Source organism: Molothrus aeneus, unplaced genomic scaffold (genome assembly GCF_037042795.1).
Source record: "Molothrus aeneus isolate 106 unplaced genomic scaffold, BPBGC_Maene_1.0 scaffold_102, whole genome shotgun sequence".
In the NCBI taxonomy this organism is placed as follows: domain Eukaryota; kingdom Metazoa; phylum Chordata; class Aves; order Passeriformes; family Icteridae; genus Molothrus; species Molothrus aeneus.
In genome coordinates, this window is record NW_027098765.1 from 243,578 (window position 1) to 249,609 (window position 6,032).

At 43.7% G+C, this 6,032-nt stretch overlaps 1 long non-coding RNA gene across 2 annotated transcripts; it reads right to left on the bottom strand.

Moving 5' to 3' along the window:
* Positions 1 to 1,018: 1,018 nt before the first annotated feature.
* LOC136569552 (uncharacterized) lies at positions 1,019 to 5,167 on the bottom strand. Of its 2 annotated transcripts, XR_010785381.1 has the most exons (6): positions 4,957 to 5,167; positions 4,369 to 4,433; positions 3,692 to 3,755; positions 2,957 to 3,032; positions 2,049 to 2,170; positions 1,019 to 1,364 (listed from the first exon to the last, which is right to left on the bottom strand). It is a non-coding gene; the product is annotated as an uncharacterized lncRNA (long non-coding RNA). The 2 variants fall into 2 exon arrangements; XR_010785380.1 differs by having other exon boundaries at positions 2,049 to 3,032.
* Positions 5,168 to 6,032: the final 865 nt, after the last annotated feature.

Here is a 6,032-nt window from a genome sequence, read left to right on the forward strand (position 1 = left end):
TATAGTTTCTTTTGATGCAATTAATAATTACATAGATCTATAAAATTCTAGACATGTATTTAAATTATTATTTATATTATGTATCGTATCTACTGCTGCAACTGATTATTTCTTCTATATTAAACTTTATCTGTATTTATGATATATTTCTATACTTAAATTTCTACCTTCATATTGTTTGTATTTATAATTTTTATAATCAAAACCCTGCCTATTGACAAGTAAAAAACCCTGCTTTCTTTAACGATTTAAAAAATATTTTTATATTTATAATTTTCCTATTTCTATTTATCATTTGCTCTCTAGTACGTGATAACATACCTGCTCCTGCACCGCAGTGGGGCTCCCTCTCCTGGGGACCTCGGAGTGACCCCAACGGCATCAGAGCCCCGAGTCTTCACCCCCCCTTTTCCTCTAGTTAGAAACTACACTGGAACTTTTTTCTGGAAACAAAGACATGACCTAAATCCTCTCCCCATGTCCTAGACAGATAGATATTCAGTTCTTAGTTGACTGGGCAGCAGTTTCTTAAATAGAATGATAAACAATATGGAAACGTTTTAGCTACAAGCAAATAGGCAAATCTGAACAAGGTCCTGGTGGCCAGCCACTGCAGTTATTTTGAAGCAATTTTTTAAACAATCAAATACTGATACCACAAAAAATAAAGCAAAAAGCTGACTACTGGCTAAGGAAGAAGAAAAAATTAACTTTTGATGACAACAACAACATTCCAAGGACACAGGCTTTTTTCCAATGTCATACCTTATTACGACCTCCCTTGGGAATTCTCATTGTGGATCCCAAAAGGAATAAATACCTCAGAGTGTCCTAAAGTACAAAGTAGCACGCTCAAGCTCCTCACACTCCCAGGAGGTCAGCACAGCGTGCACCGAGTCTGCAACAAATTCTGCTCAGTGAGGGTCTGCAAACAAAGTTTCAAGTGATGAATTGAACTGATTTTCAAGGGACGCTTTCTAAGCACAGAAGCACAACAAAGAACAAGCAGAAACAATCCTTAAAAAAAGCTGCAAGTTTTATTTAGCATGTATGTGACTGATTTCCACCCTATGGCTTCTCACCTTGATTTATCTGTAGGTTCAGGAAGATGATAATGCACACTCTGCCTTCCCTGAACCCCCCACATCAGCTGAGCACTGCTCAGCGCGTTCAGACCATCGGGAACTGCGTTACGCACACCCGGATGGACCGGAACTCCTCTGCTGGAGATTCAGGAGACGAGAGCAGAGAGGCGCTGGCTGAGGCGTCGTATTTCTGTGTGACGAGAAGTAGTTTGTTCCCAACAGCTGCAACAATCCTCAGCTCACTCCCGTGGTGAGTATTAATGGCACACAGAGGGCAGCCTGAGGAAATAATGGTCTGGGCTCTAAGTGGCTGGGACAGGGTCTGATTTTTTTCTTTTGTATTTGTATGATGATCGGTACAACAGGGCTCTGATGGATGACTCGGCAACACGCAATTAAAAACTCCTCCATAGGATTACATGGACTTGTAGGAAAAGACAAAAGCCTATCACCCTTCTGAAATCTCCTTTTAATCCGAAGCACGTGGATTGTCACTGTACTGCAACTTCCAGGTTTTCAAAGCAGCTTACTTCTGAAGACCAGGAAACATTTATTTCTACAGAAACAATGGGCAGCACCCAGGCTAATCTAAGCACTACTGTTTGATAGGGGATCTGCAAGTGTGCCAGTCCAGCTTAAAGCGGGCTTTACGCCAGTCTAACGTCCCCACAAAATTCTTCCCGTATCTCCCGACCCCAAAATCTTATTTTTCCCTAAAGCTTCTCATCATTAGCGATTTCCAAGTAACATGTTTTTTTTACAACATTCAAAAATGTCATGCTGGACTGATCTAGAGAGTAATTTTCCAATATAAGCTTAGCAAAGTTTGAATTGACTCGTCCAGACAGAAAACCTACAAGTGAACACCTACACCTGCCTAAAAAGACCTAACAAGCCCCTGGCAGCTACCGGCATCAGAGCACAGTGGATGTTTCTAATAGAGGGTAAGGATAACAATATCACCTTTTGTTCTCTCCAGTTTGTTTCCTCTGCAGTCATATTTGCCTCTTATGATTTTTTCAGTCTCTGTATCTTCTCAGACAGCACTGAGTCTGATGACCAGGATACGAGAGTCTTTCCCTGCCCTATGGAGAGAACCAGGAAAAAAAGTTAAAAAAAGAACAGGGCAGTTTGAAGTTAATACTTCTGACGAGAAGCAGCACCTAACAAACAGAGCAACAGTAAACAAAGCGTGATACCTCCCTGGGGTCAGAAGACTTACAAACTCTCCAGGTTTTACAATTCTAGTAACCAAGCCCTTCAGCACAGCAGCCAAGTGTCCCATTAGGTGGTGCTGCACCAAAGAATGATCTGAGAGGGTCCAAAGAGTGAAATGCACATTATTTTCCAAAGACATAAAATCTTGCAAAATAACAAAACTACAATAGATATAAACTACAGGGCAAGAGTACAAGTGTTAACTTGAGGAGCTGGAACCATCCAGGTGAGCAACTGATAACTGGATCCTCAACAGAGTTTGAGGAACTCTTCAGGATACAGAAGGGTTTTCCCCAGAAAATTCACAGGCTGAGTTTTGATATAAGTACACTTGCCAGATGCTCAGAAACATTACCCATCCTCCTCCGGGTGTCCTGAGAGAGCTGCGAATGGCTCTCACATAGTTTGAGCTGGTTCTGTAAGGTCCCAGGGTGAATTTCATCAGATGCAACCAAATTGGGCAACTCCCAGTGGGACAGAAGGAACCCAAAGCTTGTTTTACCCAAAGCTTGGGTAAGCAGAGCTCCAGCAAATACTGAGGAAACGGACAGAACAGGGTAACAAATAATAAACATACCTTTTTTTTTTTAAATATTGCTTTTTTTTTTCTTTTCGGATGAGCAAAACAATTAAGGAGAAGGTGAAAAACTCACCATGACTGAACATTTCATCATCTGTAAGCTGACCATCCTTAGCATAGAGGACTCCAAATTTAAAATTCACCGATCCCTGGGAAATAAAACCAGATATTGTATGATAAACAGTCAAACAGAAGACATAAGAATTTGTTTCCTCCAAGGACTTTCACGTATGTACATATCTTTGTATACATCCTACGCATTAGAACGTACATTTTATACCATCTCCCAATACATAACAATTTTCCTTTAAACTTTGATAGTATAGCATCAAATCATTAACTTAAATTGCTGCTCTATTATTGTTAAGTTGGTGCTTAAAGTTATTTTGCTGTCATGTTCAAAAAAACATTACTTATTTTTTCTGTAATGAGCAATTGATTTCCAAGTCATCATAAGCCCATCAAAATAAAAAGCTGTATTCACTGGACGGGTCTGTGAGCTAGAAGTAGTTAGGCTTATACTTACCTCTTGCTCTTCCAGAACCAATAAATCCTGTCAACAAAACCAGTATCTTTAGCCCCCTCCTATTAAAGATTCTACAAGGATGATGGTTTTATTTGTGTTTAGAAGTTTGGATTTAAATGGCCAGTTCAATGGATAAAGACAGTTTAAGTAGTATTACATTATTATTATTATTATTATTATCTGCTACTGGAAGAGACAAACCAGTAGTATCTATACTTAATTACTTCTATTTCCAGAAAATAATAAAGAAAAAGAACCAAACAAAAAAAAGTCACTTCGTACCTTTTGTATCTCAGGATGAAAAATGTCTCTTGGGCTCTTCTCCAATTTATCAAGACTCCTAGCACTGAAATGCAAATGTATGAGTGCTTTATAGGAGGGCAAGTGCACATTCCAACCCCGAACCACCAACCGATTGCAGTTACAGTGCTTACAAAATGAATCGTTCCCAGAGCCTCTGGGAAATGGAATGGTTTGTGCAACTGCCATTTCTTTCCCAAAATACTAATTTCCAACACTTCCTAAACTTAGTTTGCATTTTAAAAACAGAAGTTAGGGAGACTCTGGGTGGAGATCAGGTTTAAATTGATTTCCTTCTAAAGCACAGGGCTCTGTTCCATCACCTTTCACTTTGGCTCCACACAGAATCACGGGGAGCATTTTAGGAGGGCTCAATAACCAATTCTATTTCTCTCTTTTTCTAGTTCTCTCTCTTCCTAAATAATTCAAGGCAAGTCAAATGAGAAATGACAAGTTCAGCATCAAATTCACACTTTTCCCCTTTGTCTGGTCAAGAATAGGCTTTAAAACCACTTTTTGCTGCCTTCAACAATTAAGACTTGCAAAACCATTTTTACATGTTTTATAGATTTATAAAAACCACAGAACGCAAGCTCTGAATTACAGGAAAAGGTACACAGGCAAATATCTAAACTGATGGCTTATTTGTCAATCCATACCTTAACAGAGATTGCACTGAGAATGATTTTGTGGGACCCTAAGGGAGACAGATTTTCTGAGTACCCTGTAAACAAGAAAAGCTAGGATATATTACAGGACATACCCACTTTTCCTGCATATTCAAATAGGATTATCAATAAAAACATTTCAGTTAAAAAAGAAGGAAGAAAACCAAGGTAATTTTACTCAGCTATATTTACCGCCGATTTAGAGAAAAAAAAAAAGTCACGGGTGCTGCAAAGAAAAAAAAAAAGTAGAACCATAAATAAAGTAGAACTTTAAAACAATTGCTTGGATAAAAGCAGCTCGTGGAACATGAAGTAGAAAAAAAGCAAAACCAGTATCAGACCTGCCTGTTTTCTTATCATTGCACAAGAAAATCCGACAAGCAGTATAAAGTCACTGCCTAAAACCGATCCTAGGATGTAACCAAGAACAATTGAGGCATTTGCTAATCTAAACGGAAACCTTTTCTGGACCCTAGTGTCAAATCACACGTTTTGTCTTTCAGCAGCTCGAGGCTGGAGAGCATTTCCCCTGGGGGTCGGGAGGGTAGGGGCACAAGGGGCTAAGTTTGCGGATCGCACCTGTGCCATCAGAAGGATCCAGCCCGCGGGCTCCTTGCGCTCGCCATTCTCCGGGCCATTGCTGTGTTTTACTGCTCAGCGATGCCGCTCCATCTGTTTGCGTGGAAGAAAGAGCCACGAGCACTAAGGCAGTCAGCAGCCGTGTCATTCCAGCGATGTCGAGCACTCTCTGCTCGCAAGGCTGAACACGCTGCGAAGCCACTTCCGCAACCGCTCGTCCGCCTCCGCCCGCAGCAGCGGCAGCAGCCCGAGGGAGTCGGCTGCAGCTCGGCGGCTCCCGCACCTCCGCCAGCCTGAGGGCAGCCGCCCCACAGTGACCGCGGCAGCGCCCGGCGCCGCTCGCCCGGGGTGGCTCCTGCAGCTCCCGGCCCGCGGCAGCAAAGCACCGCCTCGCGCTCCGCCATCGGTGGGCAGCAGCGCGCCCCGCCCGAGCTGAGCCCCCGCCACCGGTACCGCTGAGTGAGGCTGAGGAACCGGGCGGACGCCCCTTCCGCGCTGCTCAGCTCCGTGCGGGCGGCCGGACGGAGGCTTCGCCCTTCCAGCGTCGCTGCCGCGGCTCCGTCCCGAGCGGGAGAGGCTCCAGGAGCTCCCCATGCACAGCCGCCTCCGCCGCCGCGCGGCGGCCTCGGCCCGCCAGCCACTCATATGGCGCGTCGGCCGTTGCGTCAGACGCCGCGCTTTACGGCCGCAGGGCCTGCCGGGAGTTGTAGTCTCGGACTGACAGCCACCGCTCCGTTTTCCGCCACCGGGAGCTGCGGTCCCGCCAGGGGATCAAACGGCTCCTTCGCTCGTGGGTGGGGGAGGACCTTAGGCAGCACCGCCCCTCCCGAATGTCCTTTCTTTTCCACTCCAACTCTTTGTTTCTTTTTTTCACTCTGTTTTTCACCCCCTTTTCCACTCTAACTCTTCCTTTTTCACTCTCACCCTTTTCCTTTTTCAGTTTTCTTTCTTCCTTTCTCTTCCTTCTTTTCATCTCTCTCTCTCTCTCTTTCTATCTATCTCTCTTTCTTTCTCTCTCTTTCTCTCTCTCTTTCTTTCTCTCTTTCTTTCTTTCTCCCTCTCTCTCTTTCTTTCTC